Source organism: Mixophyes fleayi, chromosome 1 (genome assembly GCF_038048845.1).
Source record: "Mixophyes fleayi isolate aMixFle1 chromosome 1, aMixFle1.hap1, whole genome shotgun sequence".
Lineage (NCBI taxonomy): Eukaryota > Metazoa > Chordata > Amphibia > Anura > Limnodynastidae > Mixophyes > Mixophyes fleayi.
In genome coordinates this window covers 30,759,581-30,778,598 of record NC_134402.1, presented here as the reverse complement: position 1 = coordinate 30,778,598, position 19,018 = coordinate 30,759,581, and positions in this window count along the sequence as shown.

The following is a 19,018-nucleotide window of genomic DNA, read 5'->3' as shown; positions in this document are numbered from 1 at the left end:
ATGGCGACAAAGCGCAGATGTGACAGTCTCCTCCTCCTCCTTCACATCCTCACCCTCAGAAACGCTCAATCACGCCTCGTTCTGCTATACAGTTCTGATTTTAATGAAAAATAAATAAGTGACAATGGTTGCTGTGACCCATTTAAAAAGCTACGTGGAGCCGAGATTTGAAATAACAGCAACATAAACACGAGTGAGTGGAGTGAAGGAAGCAGGATCTTAAATTAAGGACGACTTTGTTTCTACCAATCAGGTATTAGTCTGGCGTGGAAGGCGAGGGGGCGCTACCAGCATAGTAGCCTAGGACGGCCTTAACCCTTAATCAGTCACCGATCACCTTATTTTAATAGTTTGCACTAAGTAGAGAGTCATGGTGATTCTATCAATCTGTTGTGTGTATTCTTTGCACAGTTGAAAACGTTACCAGCATAGCGTTAATTTAAATGTTTTCACTTTTAAATCAACATTCTGCTCGATTGAGCCTCATTGATTTTTCATTTAACGCCACATCTTTTTGCAAATGTACATTTTGGGTCTGGTTCATTGAGGAAAGTAAGGCAAAAAAATGAGTAAGTTTTCTCCTGGACAAAACCATGTTACAATGCAAGAGGTGCATATTAGTTTATTATTTTGCACATAAGTTAATACTGGCTTTTTTTTTAATGTAACACTCAAATATTTGATAGCTTTATTCGTACACTGAAATTTAAAGTTCATCTAGGACATGCCCTCTCCAACTACAAATCTGCCATCATATTTTAAATTTACCTCCCCCTCCAATGCAACATGGTTTTGCCAAGGTGCAAAGTTACTCATTTTTTTGCTTTGCTTTCCTTAATGAATCAGACTCATTGTGTCCTGCAAAACCAAATCTTGTATTAGCAGACTTGTGCATAATTTGGTGTATTTTTGTGTCTACCCTGCAGTGATAAGGAAGACCCAATCCCCTCTGAATCATTCTTGAGCAAAATGCATTGTACTTAACTTTAAGTTTTTCATACTAGATCCTCTTTTCACAGGGTTTCATAGCTAAAGCAAAGCACCAATAAATATTGCAGAACAAATGAAATCAGGCTATTTTCTCTTCTAACTAAAGATTATAAGATATTTTTCCAAGTCAATCCTAAATTATTTATTGTATATTACACTTTGACTTGGAAGGAGACCAGGACCAGCATTTCTTCCTTAAGGGAATAGACACATAGAATTTATAACACTATTCACCTACGAGACAAAGGGGTCTATTTATCAAACCATTGTATGAATTGACTTCTCTTTTTTAACACCTTTTGCCTTCAAAATTCCAAATGTGCTTTGACTATTTATCAAACAGTGCAATGTAAACTAGCCAAAGGAAACAGAACTCTAAAAACAAAAATCACACAATTTCATCACAAAAAAAACTGACATGATCAAATGTTTAATGAAAGTAATGTCATTTACTGTAACAAAAAAAATGTGTCAAAGGAGAGAAGAGAATGAGAAAAAGTCACAGGGTAGGAAATCACATGAATGTACTTTTTTAATAATATATTTCTAATTGACACCCTTGTCCACCAGAACTTCTTTCCACAAATGCTCTTTGTAATCCATTGCAAAATTACGTTAAATACTGACTGTTTTTTCATGTAGCGCACAAATATCAACTTTAAATTTCAGGGTACAAATAAGCTATCAAGTATTTGTGAGCTACATGAAAAAACAGTCAGTATTTATCTTATGTGCAAAACAGAATACTAATTTGCACCCCTTGCATTGTAACATGGTTTTGTCTAGGAGACTGAAATAAGAAGTTTCTCAAGTTAAGATCCTTAATGAATCAGGCCCATGGTCAGGAATCAAACTCATGACCCCAATGCTGTGAGGCAAGAAGTGCTAACCACTGAGCCACTGTGCTGCCGACCTTTACTATTTTGTATAAATTGGCCCCAAGAGCTACTCAACTTTGTCATCAGTTCATCCCTTTTATTGCCTTTAATATGTTTCATGATAAAATAAATGTATGTACTGAACAAAGCACTATGAAAATGCTGTATGTCAGTGTGGTTTGTTCACTTGAATACTGTTGTCAATATGTTAATTAGAATATTGGCTATAACACCAACTTAACCAAGAAGGATTTCACCAGAAAGCTGTTAGAAGCTTCTAAAAATGTTCATAGTTTTTAATAGAGTTTTATTGGAGAGCTGTGGACAGTCCCAAGAACCCTCAAGATGCTGCAGGAAAGTGAGCAATCCACAAAGGAATGCAGCGCACTGCTAGGTAATAGATGGGGGTCTGGGGCTCCCTATGGACTAAACAGTTTATTTATTACAGTTTATTTATATAGTGCCACCATAAAGTGGAGGTGTTGCCCATAGCAACCAATCAGGTTCCTGCTATCATTTATCTAGTACATTCTAGAAAATGATAGGTAGAAACCGATTAGTTGCTATGGGCAACACCTCCACTTTTCCTTTTTAGAAGGTTTGATAAATCTACCTCTAGATCCCAGTTAATTGATTGGCTGTGAAGTGCCTCATGTCACAGTCATGGCACTTGTTTCCATTAAATTGACTGAACAAGATGGCTGCCTCCACTGTGTGCTAAGGTAATGGGTATGCAATCAATAATCCCAAGTGGTTGCCTTCCATGTGAACTCCACCACTGGCAAATAATTTGCAAGACAGTGAAAGTTATTGGATACGCTATTGGCTTATGCCAAAGGTCTCCACGTATTTAATGAAAGCCTTGGACTTCTACCACTTGTGGCAAACTAATAATGTGGTTAGAAAATGAAAAAGCCCCTTGCCATCTCTCGTGATGCATTATTTCTTAGATGCTATAAATAAGTATTTTATTTCCACAGCAACGAGGTGAAGAATTGGTGGAAAAACTTCTCAACCATCCCAGTGACGTAATTCTCTGTTTATCTCTCTGCCAGTTTCTTAAACTTCTGAAACAAAGTCATTAGTGGTTTGCCACAAAAATAACCTCATCCAGTTTATAGCTGTTTTGGGTTTTAGTGTTTATTATTAGTGGATGGACTTGTTATATATGATTCACTCCTCTAATTAACATAATATTGCAGAGTGACTTGTGTATGCTAATTCAGGCAGCCAACTGTCAATCATGGACGGGCAGAATATTTTCCAGAGCTGATCAGAGCTTTTCAAATAATCTCTTATCAGCATCACATCATGCAGAATATAATAGGTCAAATGTAATTATCATACTGTACGTCTGTCTTTAATTCATCCCATGTGAGTTATGAAAAAGAGAATATCTCTATCTCTCTATTTCTGTGTCAAAATGCTGTCTCTAAACTGTTTAAATACATTCAAATGATTCCTGTTTAAGAGGTTGTTGCAGCATAAGGAGTTTTATGATTTTTTGGGGGGAGATTTATTATACCTTCTATAAAATGAAAAGCGAAGGTATTGCCCATAGCAACCAATCAGAATCTAGCTCTCATATTTTAGAATGCACTAGATAAATGGTAGCTAGAATGTGATTGGTGTGTTATCGGTTATACAACTTGTGGCTCCCCGTTGTCTCCCAAGGGCGTAAAATTGCCTTAAACCTTGATGTGTTCTTGTCAAACCATCTAGGTATACTGGTTCAAGTGCAAATACCTCCATAGCGTTTTAACAAACTTTAACTACATTTTATATTAATTGGATTGAAAAAAATAAATTCTATGTTATTACTATACACTCCTTATACTCTAAGTAATTGCAATGGAATATAACCCAAGCCCAAGACTGACTTTAACTCTTATCAATCTCAAACTTATATCAGTTTGAGGTTCCCCATTCTGACCTGGTCCCCTGACTACCACCAAAATGCCCCTATTACAATTTACAATTAGCAATTGAAGGCAATGCTTTTAGAATACCAGTTTCTTATTGCTGCTAGTGCTTACTTCTAACAGATGCATACAGTAGTTCCATATATATTTATGGGTTTCATAAGAACCAGTAGTAGACTGGCAATAAAACAGCTTGACTGCAGGTTTTCACCTTCTAAAATGGTTCTAAGATTCATTTTATTGTGTATTCCAAAATAAACAAAACGCTTAAAGTTTTGCCACGTTGACCCTGTATTTTCCGCTGACAGATTGATCAATGGTAAGAAAAAGACTGACAAAAATGGACACGCTACTAGTTTTCAAAGGACCAACATATCTTTCTTTCACACCAAGTGCAGAGAGTGGTGTTTGCATTGGCTAAACTGTATTTTACAGCTGAGTGACTTGTCTCATCAGGAGAATACAGCCTCGGTATATAGGTTTTTACAACGCTAGGTAGTGTAGAAGCTAGAAACTAGTTTGCAATGCAGACATGATTGAAGATATTAAATAAGGACTCTAAAAACATAGTTAGCTTTAGGTGGACTTCATTAAACTACAGGAAGATTCAAAAGTCGCAGTACAACCTTTTTATTTCAAAAACTCTACAGGAATTGGGTCGATTGGCCTATTTCAAGATGGCGCCCATGGTTGGTACATACCGTAAAAGATAGACCACGTCACCCATACCTTACTGGAGTATTCAGGTTTCCCAATTTCCTGTAGAGTTTTTGAAATAAAAGGGTGTACTGCGACTTTTGAATCACCCTGTATAATAAAATACAAAGTTAGACTTGCCTTTGGTGTGCTGGCAGCTTCACTGGTCTGGTCACCTTGGAACCAGGGGCGGATCTAGAAATCTACAGTACCCGGGGCGATTTAGGGGGGGGGGGGGGATTTAGGCCCCGCCCCTTTCTAACATCTTAGGCTGCCGACGGCTGCACAGTATGTGCAGGTCCGTCCAGCCGTGACAGGCAGGGACAGTGTGCTGCCTGGCTGCTCTGATTGTCAGAGCAGCCGGGCAGCACACTGTCCCTGCCTGTCACGGCTGGACGGACCTGCACATACTGTGCAGCCGTCGCCCCCCCCTGGATCCGCCACTGCTTGGAACTTACCATTTGTACTAGTGAAGGCCACAGAAATGAAAAGAAATCAGCTTTGGACTTAAATCAGTCTTGTTCAGAGCCTTTTGGGGTGAGATGGACAGAGACATCTACTGAACGCTCCAGTACTGGCCTTTACAGATCCAACTAAGCTATATATTCTCAATGTTGATGCCGGCTTTAAAGGGCACAGAAGGAGTATGAAAAGTGATTGGCTTCCTTGCCATGTATAACTTCAAGTTGAAGTGCCACCCAAGATGACAATGTAAATGCTGACAAGTTATCTTGTTTTTTCCAATGAACGTATCACCCCAGGCAAGTCAATGTGAATGCTGACACATTATCTCTTTCTCCATGGAGAGGAAGTGGAAGACCAAGAGTGGGAAGAGGTCCCTGGGCCAAAGCAATGGCACAATATGTGCCAGTGGGATTGCTCCACTGGGCGCTCCTAAGGAATTCCAGTAGCTTATGCCGATCCGTGCAGCTTGGCAAACTCTTCCCTACCATGACTGAGTTTAGGACAACTAAAATAAAGCCAGCAAATGGATAAAGGAGTGTATAGACTGTTGAGATCTGTGATGTCAAAGAATCGGTTCCAACTGACCAAGTAATTGCATTCTGATAACCCGTTGATGCTGGCGGAATGGATAAATTGTTGAAGAAATGCCGCGATTCCTGATGAATCACGGCGTTTGGCCCCGCCGCCCGCTGTCAAATGTTTGCGTCATGACATCACAGGGGGGCGAGGCCAAATGACACGATTTTGGCGCGCCCCGCCCCCCTCACGCCCACCTCCACTGCAAGGCTCCCGGAGGGGAGCTGAAGAAGGTTGGCAAGTATGACATACACTCACACACACACACACACACACTCGCAAACATACAAACTCCTTACGAATATGTTCTTGGTCGGAATCGAAACTCATGACCCCATGACTATGATCTCATGGGTATGAGAAAACATGAAATGTCCGTTTGTTGCATGTTTAGATATAGCGATCATATTTAAAGAGACAAAAAGAAAGTTGAGTACTCACAGCACCACAGGAAGACTCACCACAGTCACATGACTTTCTGCTGAGGTCAAATTAAATTTCACCCATTAACAGTGATAAAACATTGCCACTCGAAATGATCACGAAAAATAGTTGGAATTTAGTGTGGCATTACTAATCAATAGCTTTTGAACACATTCTCTCTATGAACGTGTCCTTGTTTTACTCAGCCACAGGAAGCATGCTTTCCAAAACAATTGCCAAGATTAACAGCACGATTAGTGTTTTCAGTTATTTTCCTGAAAACCAGTCTTTTAACGCAAAAGCGAAGGGAAAACTGCAAAACTAACCGCGCCTCTCATCGCAGGCAAAAACACTTCTTTTTTTTTATGTTTTGTATTCCTGCCAAATCTTAAGTGTAGAGCCACATGGCTTGTTAAAAGAGATTCCTAGTCAGTCATTAGTGCTCAATCACTAACACTGATATGTATGAGAATCTGCCTTTTTAGCTAGGAATGTGTTCATACATTAGCAGGGGTGTCACACAGAGTGACAGAAGTCTACTCGTTCCTGGCAGTGGATCATACCATTCATTAGGAGCAGGGCCCAATTAAAGTAAGCAATTGATTAAACAATCCAATCAAGATAATTAGTTTAAATGAAATTCCCTCGGTAACTAGCGCTGGACTTTATGCCAGAGTTGGGAGAGAATGAAGTATACCTCTTAAGATTTTTCTGCTCAGTGTAATTGGAAAAAAACGTATTCGAGCCTGGACCTTCGGCTTAAAAGTTCAAGAGGAGAAACAAAGCGGTTAATGAAGGCTGCCTGTGAAAGGGAGAAGAATAGAAAAGTGGATGACGGTAAACAAACGCACCAATGGCCGTTGGTGTAAAAGCCGCGTATGGTATTCAGGTGCGGTATGCGATTAAGAGGCTTTTTCAAGTGCTTTGGTGACATCATAAGTTGAATTTTTGACAGTGTAGTGCTGTGCTCTCCATTTCTTTTCTTTGTAATAATCAAAGCAGAAAAAGTGCCCGGGAACGATACAGCATGCAACTAACTGACTAATACAGAGGAACAGGGGAAATATTCCCGGTTTTCTGCAAGAAACACTAAATTTCTTATGAATGCTGTTTGCAAGGCTGGGTACACAGTACAGAAATATTCTCCCGATGTGCTATCTAGAACGATTTTACCAACCACTGATTTAAAACAAAAAGTCTGGATTACGATTTATGTGTACACACTATACACGTCTGTCATAACCATCGGCAGAAAAGATTGTGACTCTGTAAACTCTACGGAGATCCTGATCGTGAGTATGTATACACTGAAGATTGGAATGGCATTGCTCCATCGATGAACAAGGTTTTTAGTTCAGTTTAAAAATCAGATGAAACGATACGATGTGCCCTGGAACGATAGTCGCTCATCGTTGCAGTGTACACACTAATGCGATATTGAGCAGAATACAACTGGTGAACTGGCGACAGGGTCATGGGCGCCCAAGGCTCATTGATGCGTATGGGGAGTGAAGGATAACCCGTCTGGTCCAATCATACAGAAGAGCTACCGTAGCACAAATTGCTGAGAAAGTTAATGCTGGCTATGGTAGGCAGGTGTCAGAAAACACAGGGCATCGCAGCTTGCCGTGTGGCTGCAGACTGGTCAGAGTGCCCATGCTGACCACTGTCCACCGTGAAAAGCACCTACAATGATCATATGAGCACCAGAGCTGGATCATGGCACAATGGAAGAAGATGGCCAGGTCTGATGAATCACATTTACTGTTACAGCATGTGGACGACTGGGTGCAAGTGCGTCGTTTACCTGGGGAAGAGATGGCTCCAGGATGCACTATGGAAAGAAGGCAGCCGGCGGAGGCAGTGTGATGCTCTGGGCAATGTTCTGCTGGTAAACCTCGGGTCCTGGCATTCATGTGGACATTACTTTGACACATATCACCTACCTAAACATTGTTTTAGACCAACTACATCCCTCATGGCAAAGGTATTCCCAGATGGCAGTGGCCTCTTTCATCAGGATAGTGCGCTCTGCCACATTGCACAAATTAGTCAGGTAGGGTTTGAGGAACATGACAAAGAGTTATTCACTTCACATGTCAGTGTATTAATGTTGTGGCTGTTCGGTGTGTATGTGTGTGTGTGTGTATATATATATATATATATATATATATATATATATGTGAGGTGCGGGCGGTCCAGTGTGATTCTGATCTTCTTTGTCTACTGATGCACCCTTACTGTTTGAGTTTATTTAAATGCCCTCTCTCTTCACCTATATGGTTGATTGAGTTTCCTACTCATGGCACAATTTCTGTATTATTAATATATACAGTATTATACTATGTGGCGCCCCTCCCTATTTTGTTTTATATATATATATATATATATATATATATATATATAAAACTAAGTACACTGATTGTAATGAAGCCTTGTGGTAGAGTCCTGCATGGATCTGATTCATCACACCCACATTCAATCTTCTAACCTGCCTCTTGACCAATTACCCACAATCTGACTCAATACTCCCACTTAAGACCAGCCGCCAACTGAGACCACACAATGCTGTTTATTTATGAAGATTCCCCAAAAGTGTAAAATTGCACAAACCCACAGCAACCAATCAGTGATTAGCTTACCTTCGATTACTTTCGAGAAATGTTAATAAATAACCCTCAGTCAATGGGCCTTGCTAAAAAAAATATGGAAATATGCTATCATCATCATCATCATCCACATTTATTTATATAGCGCCAGCAAATTCCATAGCGCTTTACAATTGGGGACGACCACAGTAATATACAATACTGGGTAATACAGACACAGAGGTAAGATGGTCCTGCTCACAAGCTTACAATCTATTATGTACAAATGACATGTTCACTTGTTTGCATGTGTTAGAACCAGACAGTGTACACTAAAACGGTGCTCTCCAATTTCCCGCGTGCTTTGTGCTACTTTCTACTAAAACGACAGCGACCACTTTTGTGCAGGACTACATTGAAACACAGTAGCTTGGTTAATAATGAATTTATTTTACTGGAAATAACACGGTAACGGTCCTCTGGATGAAGTGGCCTAGTGGCAGAAACCGTGCAATAGGATTGTTTTTTTTGTTATGCAGTAAATTGAGGCATTCTGACATGCTCTCTCGTACGAGCCTAAAGAACCCTTTCTAAGGTTCCTTTCATCGCAATACAACCGCTTGTCCCTCTATTCTTGCTGGATGCCCTGACCTCCTCCATCTAAACTTGTAGACAAGATATTTGGGAGAGGATAATTTGTGAGAATAATTTGTGAGAATCCAATGCTCTAGCTTTACATGAAAAAGGGAATTTGGGCCTAAGGTACCAAATATTAATCACTTCTCCCGAAGGAATGTGGAGCAGCGAGTTCCTTGAGCTATTCACTGCCTCATAGCCGAAATCAATTAGTTCATTTTGTGCTACCCTGAAGCTGTCTAACCAACAATGCCAATGTCTTGTGCAGATTCTTTTAAGAGAAGACATAAGGAGAAGAAAAATCCCCACAATGAACGCTGCTTCTAACAAGCAATTACCAAAGTGTCTTTTTTCTTGTATATTTAATTCATTCCAAGGCTGGAGTCCGGCAAGTTTTTTTTTCAAAAAAAATTCTATATCCAACTTCCTGTTTCTTAAGTGAAGTGCTAATGAGCAGTAAAGAGATTGTATCCCAATGTCTACTTATTCCTAGTTAGTGCAGAGGAAGGGAGAATGGTTCAGAAAATGTGTGGAGTCTGAACAATAAAACTAAATAATGAATCCTTCAGCTCGTATCACCATTTGCATCTCGGACCGAAATTCATGTGTTTTATTAAGAAAAGAAAATCCCAAATTATGTTCAAATAAATAGAATCTGATAGATTCATGTATTAATATAAAACCAAACTTTGCATCTCAAGAAACTGTACAGATGCCTCAATTTTTTTCAGAAATTGAAAGGAAGCAAAAAAAAGTCTGTAGATTCTAGTGCTGAATATAAGAATTTTTTTTGCTATTCCGTTTCGTTTTTTCACAAAAAAATCTTAAACAAAAAATATATCTGCAACCAATTTTTGTGTAGGCACCTGGGGGTATATTTACTAAACTGCTAGTTTGAAAAAGTGGAGATGTTGCCTATAGCAACAAATTAGATTCTAGTTATCATTTATTTAGTACATTCTACAAAATGACATCTAGAATCTGATTGGTTGCTATAGGCAACATCTCCGCTTTTTCAAACTCGCAGTCTCAAATCTGAGAAGACCCCAAACTTTTGTTTAAACATTTTGGGCTAGATTTACTAAGAGGCGGGTTTGAAAAAGTGGAGATGTTGCCTATGGCAACCAATCAGATTCTAGCTTTCATTTATTTAGTGCATTCTACAAAATGACAGCTAGAATCTGATTGGTTGCCATAGGCAACATCTCCACTTTTTCAAACCCGCCGCTTAGTAAATCTAGCTCTTTGTTGCTGTTGTAAAGTATGTAAAGTATGACATAGTCAGGAAGGACTAAAATAAAATAGGAAATATATAGCTGACTGATGATGCCATTGTATACCAGTTCCCCCTGGGGTAGCTAGGATAAATGTACATCTAAGGCCTTGGATATGAATATTTAGAGACATTTGGTGTCACCTGTAGTGTTTGATGTTTCCAAGGATCACTGATTAAATCAGTATGTCAAGATAAGGGCTATAGGCAGATGCCAAATGGCTTCAAAAGGGACAGTGCTATGATCATTTTAATTTCAGTCCCCTTGATTTTATATACTAAAATACACATCAAAGCAATATTGTTCATAATTTATATTCAAGTGATCTGCTGTATATTTTTATAGTCAGGACGAATAGGTACAACAAGAATGCATCCGATTATTAGCAAATTTATAGAAATTAAGTATAATCCCTAGCCCAATCCTGTTGCTTCCAACTACGCAACATAGCCCACATCTGGCCCTTCCCATTTCAGGATGCAACCAAAACCACTTCCACCCGGTCCCTGTAATCAGCCAATGACCATCACATCTCCTTGTTCCGCTCCAAAATTCAAGACTTATGCCGAGCTGCCCCCCTGCACTGGAATGACCTCCCACGCTCCATCTGTTTGTCCCCTGATTTTGCTCCTTCAAATGGGCACTCAAAACTCAACTCTTCCTCAAAGCCTACCAGCCTTCCACTTAACCCTCTCTCTATGCTTGCTCTCATCACCTTGCTCCTCTCTCCATGCTCGCTCTCATCACCTTGCTCCTCCTGTGCTTGTTCTCCACTTTGGACTCCCTTTGTGCCAGCTGTCTGTTTGTCCTCCCTCCAGGATGTAAGCTCTTATGAGCAGGGCCCTCTTCCCTCCTGTCTCTCTACCTACTTTCCTGCTCCAACTACACTATAATTGCTTTGCCTGGAGCCTCTGAAGTCATGGTACTACTTATTTAATGTTCTGTACTGTGTTCCCTTTATGGTCTATTGTTTGTATTGTGTACATCACTGCGGAAACCTTGTGGCGCCATATAAATAAATGATAACAATAATAATAAGTATAATCCCAAATAATCAATATTTTATAGGGATGTTTAATGTCTAAACGTAGGTAAATCTGTACTGTGCTGATTGCGTGTATTATGATTCTGTAATGTTCAAAATGATACCTGTGGTTTGTATTAGAATTTCTGACTATTCCTATTCTAAGGTGTGAATTTCCCACCTATTAGAATACAGTAGAGTTGAAATCAAAAGCAGGCTGGAAAACTGTGAGAATATGTATTTACTGTGTGCAGGGCCGCCATCAGAAATCGTGGGGCCCAGTACTGCCCCACTCTCCCGATAAGTGCCCCCCCCTGATGAGCGTCCCCCCCTCCCCCGATGAGCCACCCCCATGAGCAACAGCGCAACACAAACTTACCTGGGGGCCCGCTGTCTTGCAGTCCGCTGGTCTCCGCTACTCTGCGCTGATGTCTTCAGCCTGGCTGTCACCGTGACAGCCAGGCACCACTAGCCTGTGATATGTGCCAGATCACATGATCGCAGGGGAATGATTCCTCCATCCCTGCGATTGCATTCTGGTGCCTGGCTGACACGGTGACAGCCAGGCTGAAGACATCAGTGCAGAGTAGCGGAGACCAGCAGACTGCAAGACAGGGGGACCCCAGGTAAGTTTGTGTTGCGCTGTTGCCCCCTGGTGAGCCCGGGTCCGGTACAACAGTACCCCCTGTACCCCCCTGATGGCGGCCTTGACTGTGTGATATATACTGAGAACTGAAGATGGCTGCCAGATATTTTCTGTCGGCCAGCACTTCCTGAATGGCAAGTGGATGGCAGTGATGTCACTTTCACCAAATAGAATACATCTACATCCTCAGTTTTTTAGAGCAAAGTAACAATCAACAAAGTCCTCGTGATGAAAGTACCAGACCTCGTGATGAAGAAAGGAGTGTCGAAGTCAAATAATTGGATATGGTCATTTCAAATTAATATCTATCAATCATTATTTTCTATGTCTGAAATTATGTGAATAGCACGCTACAGCGTGGAGGAGCGTAAATAACCACAACACATGCAAACACTTATACACACATTTACACAAACACGTACACTTGTAATTAGTTCATATTAAAAATAGTTGCAACACATAGTTATTTATAATGAAATGTAGCAGAGTTTATAGTTAAATATTATAATGTTATATACACTTTAGTGAGATCAAATGTTCAGGATACAGGAAACATATCATGTCTAGTATCATTCTAATCCCCTATTTATCCTCACACGTCCAATCGCCTAAAGGATCGCGCCTTGCGTATGCAAGATATGGATTATAGGGAATAAATGATCAGAATTGTATTGTGTGTGTAATGTAAATAGACCAGTTTGAAGCAGCTTTCAGCGGGAACATTAGTATGCATCTTTTGGAGATCTGACCCCCACCCTTGGAGGGCTTCGTTTGAACTGGCCAATGACCTGCATTACACTGGACAGTCCTGAAGCCTGAACCTATGGAAACATGCCAAATCATCTGTATTGTTTTCACTGCATCACTAACTGTATATAAGCAGGAGCTCTGGGGTCAGCAGACACTCTTCTCAACCACAGACTTCAGGACTGAATGACTGTATGCTGGGTTCAGGGCACCTGTGTATGTAATCGGCTGTACTTATATTATTGAATTGTTACTCTGTTGCTTTTTGCTATTAAATCGCATTATGCTTTGGAACCACACAATTTGAAGTGGACAATCGTCATTGGATAGCGACTAGAGGTACATAACAGGAGGTAGTGGCGCGTGCTGTGTTGAACAGGGCTCTCTATTGGTCAGGGGTATAGGACTGACCTGCACTGCAATAGATGCTTCTTCAGAGGACCCATTGTCCACATTGATAGGTGTTCTGACACCCTCAGGTGGTAGTCAGTGGGGTGGGCGTTCTGGCTCACACACTCCTAAAAGGTGATGCCTGTTGCGCTCATACAAAGCACCGCCAGATTGCACTACGCAACTGTTGGGCCTGTTGGAGGATCCTTGCACAGTCCCGACTCCGCTAAACCCCACTGGAGTTTGGATGCGGTCTCATCTGAGCTTTATTCAGATGCACAGGGGCAATGCAAATGCATACTGAACCATCCTTTTTAACTGCAGCAACCATGGCCGTCACCCACGAGGTGGCTTCTACCAGTGGCGCAACGACACTTAATGCTCTCATACAATTTTTTGCCGTTATCACCTTGACCTTTCATGGCCAAAGGCACCCTTCAGGGAGAACGCACTGTAGGAGGATCAGTCTCATCAAGACGCATGTGATATGTGACAGGGGGTTTTACAATGGTCTTGCAATCGAACAAATCAGCAAATTCTCTTAATTCTAGAATATCCTGTAGCAGCACGTGCGCGTCAGCACTTAACGTTATTAACCCCAGTTTTATACTGTCCGGCAGACCTAGCAAAGGTTTGACATTACTATCCACAATATGAAGCTGCAGTGGGACACCTGTGGACTGAATCGTGGCCATACCCACAGTCTTGATTATCTGGCCACCGTAAGCAATTAGATTCACTGTGTGAGACCCGTCAATAGGTGTCTTGAGGATTGTGCGCTGGAGGAGTTCACGTGACATGAAATTGCGTTTGGCGTCAGTGTCGATTTTAATTTTGATAGCGTTATATGTCTAAACTATGGTAGTAAATATTTCACCCTTTTCAGCCCTGAGGTCAACACTCTCAGAGTGAAAACCGGTGTCAGGATCGTTTTCTGGCGGTGTATCTACTGTACTGTACTCGGTGCAGCGGGCTGCCGGAATGTGGATTGTAGTGTTGTCTGTCATCAGCTTTGGGCTTGGACCTGCAGTAGCGAGCAAAGTTATTTTGTTTACCACAGACATTGCAGCGTTTATTGAAAGCAGGACATTTGTGACGTTCATGGGAATGGCGACCGCCGCAATTCAGCGTGTTTGTTCCTGTTCGTGTTGCTGGAGGTCATGTATATCAGACTCTTTTTTCAACTCAATTGCAATTTTGCGGGACTGCTCATGTAACATACATATGTGTATAGCAGTGTCCAGTGTCAGTGTCTTCTCCGGCAGGAGATACGTACGAGTGACATCATCATAAGTCCCACACACAATTCTGTCCCTAATAAGCTCACTTGATAAGTCACCATATTCACATTTCTTTGCTAATAGTTTTAATCTGACAGCATATGACTGTATGCTTTCAGAGGGGCTCTGCACAGCAGTGTTAAATGCATGTCTGTCCATTATGACATTCTTACTGATAACCATATCTCATCAAATTGTTTTGTTAGTGTGTCTGGATCCTCTTGATCCTCCTCCTCTGAATAGACAAAATTTCAGCTTTATCTACAGCTTCAGCACCAGCTAAGTTTAGCAGGGTGTATGCCTGTACCTTTTTTGATTTGTCTGAGAGTCCAGCACAGCAGTATACACGCCATTCCTTCTTGAATTTGAGCCATGCGTTCTAGATGGCGTCGTCAAAAACAATTGGATCTATGCGTCAGAAACCTTGTGCCATCGCAGCCAACGTTCTGACACGATGTAGAACTGTCTGCGTTCAAATCAAAAGCAGAGGCTGGAGAACTGTGAGAACATGTCTTTACTGTGTGGTATATACTGAGAACTGAAGATGGCTGCCAGGTATTTCCTGTCAGCCAGCACTTACTGGTTGACAAGTGGATGGCAGTGATGTTACTTCCGCCAAACACACATATCATACATCTACACATACACTGCCTTTCTGAGTGACCTCACAGGGGAGCATAGCTGGGACTGAAGTAGCATATACTATGGCATAGTTAGCACTTCTGCCTTACAGCACTGGGGTCATGAGTTCCATTCCCGACCATGGCCTTATCTCTGTGGAGTTTGTATGTTCTCCCTGTGTTTGCGTGGGTTTCCTTCGGGTACTCTGGTTTCCTCCCACACTCCAAAAACATACTGGTAGGTTAATTGACTGCTATCAAATTGACCCTAGTCTGTCTGTCTGTCTGTCTGTCTGTGTGTGTATGTGTGTGTTAGAGAATTTAGACTGTAAGCTCCAATGACGCAGGGACTGATGTGAGTGTGTTCTCTGTATAGCGCTGCGGAATTAGTGGCGCTATATAAATAGCTGATAATGATGATGATGATGTATAATAGGCCACTGTATGTTGCGGAATAGGACCATATTTGTACATCCTCCCAACAAATAGGAAATTTCAGACTTTTCTATTTCTGTATTTGTTATTCTTAAAGAAACTATTTTGCATAATATTATGGAATTGTGTGCATCTTAAGCATTGTGGCTATTTTGCCATAAATTCCATTTAATAAAGTTTTGCCTTTATGTTCTTAACAAATTCATGTGCTAGTTAAGCTTGATCATTTATTAAAACACTTTTGAAATTCAAGGTATTTGTTGGGTAACGATAATTTGCGATGATATTTTGAGATAAGGGGAGTAACCTAAGACTTCCTCAAAGTGGAATCTTTGAAAATAAACCTTGGTGGTGGTAGTTTTGAACTATTAGTGAGAATGTGACATGAAGAGGGGGGATTTGATCATTTTTAGATGGACCAGGTGGCCTAGTAGTGCTTAAACACTTGTTATACATACGTCATTCTGGTTTGTGATACAAAAAATTTCCTAATCATAATATTGACAGCAAGCGATCAATCTCATCTCCTGCTCTTCCTCAAACTGGACACTATTACAACTATTAGGCAGTACTATCTTGTAAAATTTTAGAACCAAATGCTGTGACGCTAAGGAAGAACTCAACCTACGTCATTTAAGTTAACCATTTAAAAACTCCTGAAACGGCAATGTTTGGTTAAGTGTTTCAACACTTAACCTGCGGGGTTTGACATTGCCGCTTTAAATTAAAAGGAAAAAAGTTGCACTGACGTTAAAATCTCTTGACTGACACCTCAGTAGTTGGACTCCTTTGCAATCATCATCCTGCGCCAATCGGACATCTGCAACTTCGGTATACAGGTAATTCTGCTTTTCTTTACATCGTTTTTTTACAGATTCGTCTTTTATTTGGAGGACTTCTCGGTGTCAGAATATTCCGCACCGAGAACGCGTACCCCACCCATAAAGTGCAGTGTGGAGGAAGCCATTTAATGGGCTAAAGCAGTATTTCTGTGAATGCAGTGAGTCTTCGTGCCTCGTTCCTCATTCATCAGTCACTGATTCTTAATGAATTGGTGCCGCAATCTCTTGATTATTTAGGCTGCCTCCAATGTCTGGCCGTAAGTGGAGATAAATAGAGACATCATCGTAGGTAAAAATCAATTGTTCATTCTAATGGTCTATGGCCAGCTTAAATAAAAACCTTGCTTTATTTTTCTAACTTCCTTCTGTGCTTTTCAATCATACATTTATATAATCAGGCAGAGTTGTTTATTTTCGCTGTCAATGGATACGAGAAATCTATACTGTACTCTCCTTTTTGGGTACAATTATATTCAGGCAGCTACATTGCAGTATTCAATATTAGGAAAATGAAACTCAGTCTAAAACATGGTACAGAATGAGGTTATAGAAGTTATAGCAATATAATTAATAAAAGTCACATATAGCCAACATATAAAAGTAATATGAAGGTGCAACGCCCCTCTAACCTTGCTTATTTTTGTTTTTTATTATGTATATCTTACTGTAGAGGACACAGTGACAAAACAGGCACACAATAAGCATATTAAATGAACTACTTGGTAATTTTTGCCATTAGCTTTAATGTTTATATGTTTGTAAAATAAAATATAGGCAACATGAAATCTATGAATGGCTGTTTCACTTTAACTGAGTACGACTACTGTAGAGACGATGGAAAATGTATATGTATAGTCCACACCAAGGATATTTTTTTTCTGGCCTTAATACCTAATAATAAACATCATTTCAATAAACCCTGTAATTTGTAGTACTAAAGTGTTTCGCAGAATCAACCACACAGTATCTATTTCATACATAAGTATAACAAATGACCTGTCGCCCCATTTCTGTGAAACTTTGGATGCATAGGGTATTATTTTAAAAAGACTATGAATAGAACAGTGTAAAATAGTCATATCATTATTTACCTCAGAATTAATGCCTGGTTTATGTTCTAGCTCCATGGTCATGAAAAATGTGCAAGGTCTTTACCCACGGTCCCTTGTGCCCTGTTCAGTATAAATAAAGACAGCCTATGATTGGTTGCCATGGGCTACACCATTTATTGTTTTGGTGCACTGGTAGTCATACATTTTCCCCAGTGGGTGTTATGTGCTGTACTTATAAGGACTTTACCCCATAGCAAACAATTTGCTTCCATTATGTGACTTGCATACATCAATGTGGGATTCCGCACATTTACACTTTGTTATTAAATAACCCCATTGTGAGAGAAAAAGCTAACTGCAAAATGATCCCATTATCTCTATATCGATTTCACAGCAAAAATAAATTTATTGTATTTATTTTAGTAGAAATACAATTTTAAATATTTTTTAAATAAATATGTATTCTGGGCCTGATTCTTGTTTGGATGCAACCTGCACCCCACTTGCATTCAAAGAAGCGCACGGAACTTGAGCGTAGTTTTGAACATATTTAAGTCCAAACTGATCTCAAGATCTTGAATCTGGGTGTAAAAGTGCTCTGCCTAAACGTTACATGTAGTATGCAGACAGTGCAGTAACTAGACATTTCAGTGCCCTGGGCAAAACAGGGCACCGGCGCCCCCCATCGAAGTGGGAGTGACATTTACCAAGTGAGTGTGGCCAACCTAATGTGGGGGTGTGGCTAGCACTTTACTGAAAGAATTCTGCTACACATATATGCAAATGCATGATATATATATATATATATATATATATATATATATATATATATATATATCTATCAGAGCCGGATTTACACCTCATGGGGCCCTAGGCAAGATATTGGTTTGGGCCCCCACCCTCACACACACAGTTGCCCCTCACACACGCATTATACACACACACACACAGTGGCCCCTAACATACACATAATACAAACACACAGTGGCCCCTCACATACACATAATACACACACACACAGTGGCCCCTCACATACACATAATAGACACACACACACAGTGGCCCCTCACATATACATAATACACACACAGTGGCCCCTCACATACACATAATACACACACACTGTGGCCCCTCACACACACATAATACACACACACAGTGGCCCCTCACATACACATCATACACACACAGTGGCCCCTCACATACACATAATATATACATATATATACATACACAAGCAATATATTACAACCCCCCCAAACTTACCTTTTTTGCATCACACATGGGACGGCACCTGTCATGTGGTGCACGTCCCATGTGACACAGAACAGGCCACACAGAGGAGGGAGGGAGGAGACCAGCCACCACACTAGCCCCTCCCCCCTCTCGCAGCACCCGACCCCCCACTCCCCCGACTCGCAGCACCCCTTCTTCCCCCCCGCACGAGTCGCGGGGGGAGGGCGCGAGTCGCGGGATGGGCCACAATTTTTTTTTTTTTGTTTTATATTTTTTTTTTTACTATGTGCCGCAGAGG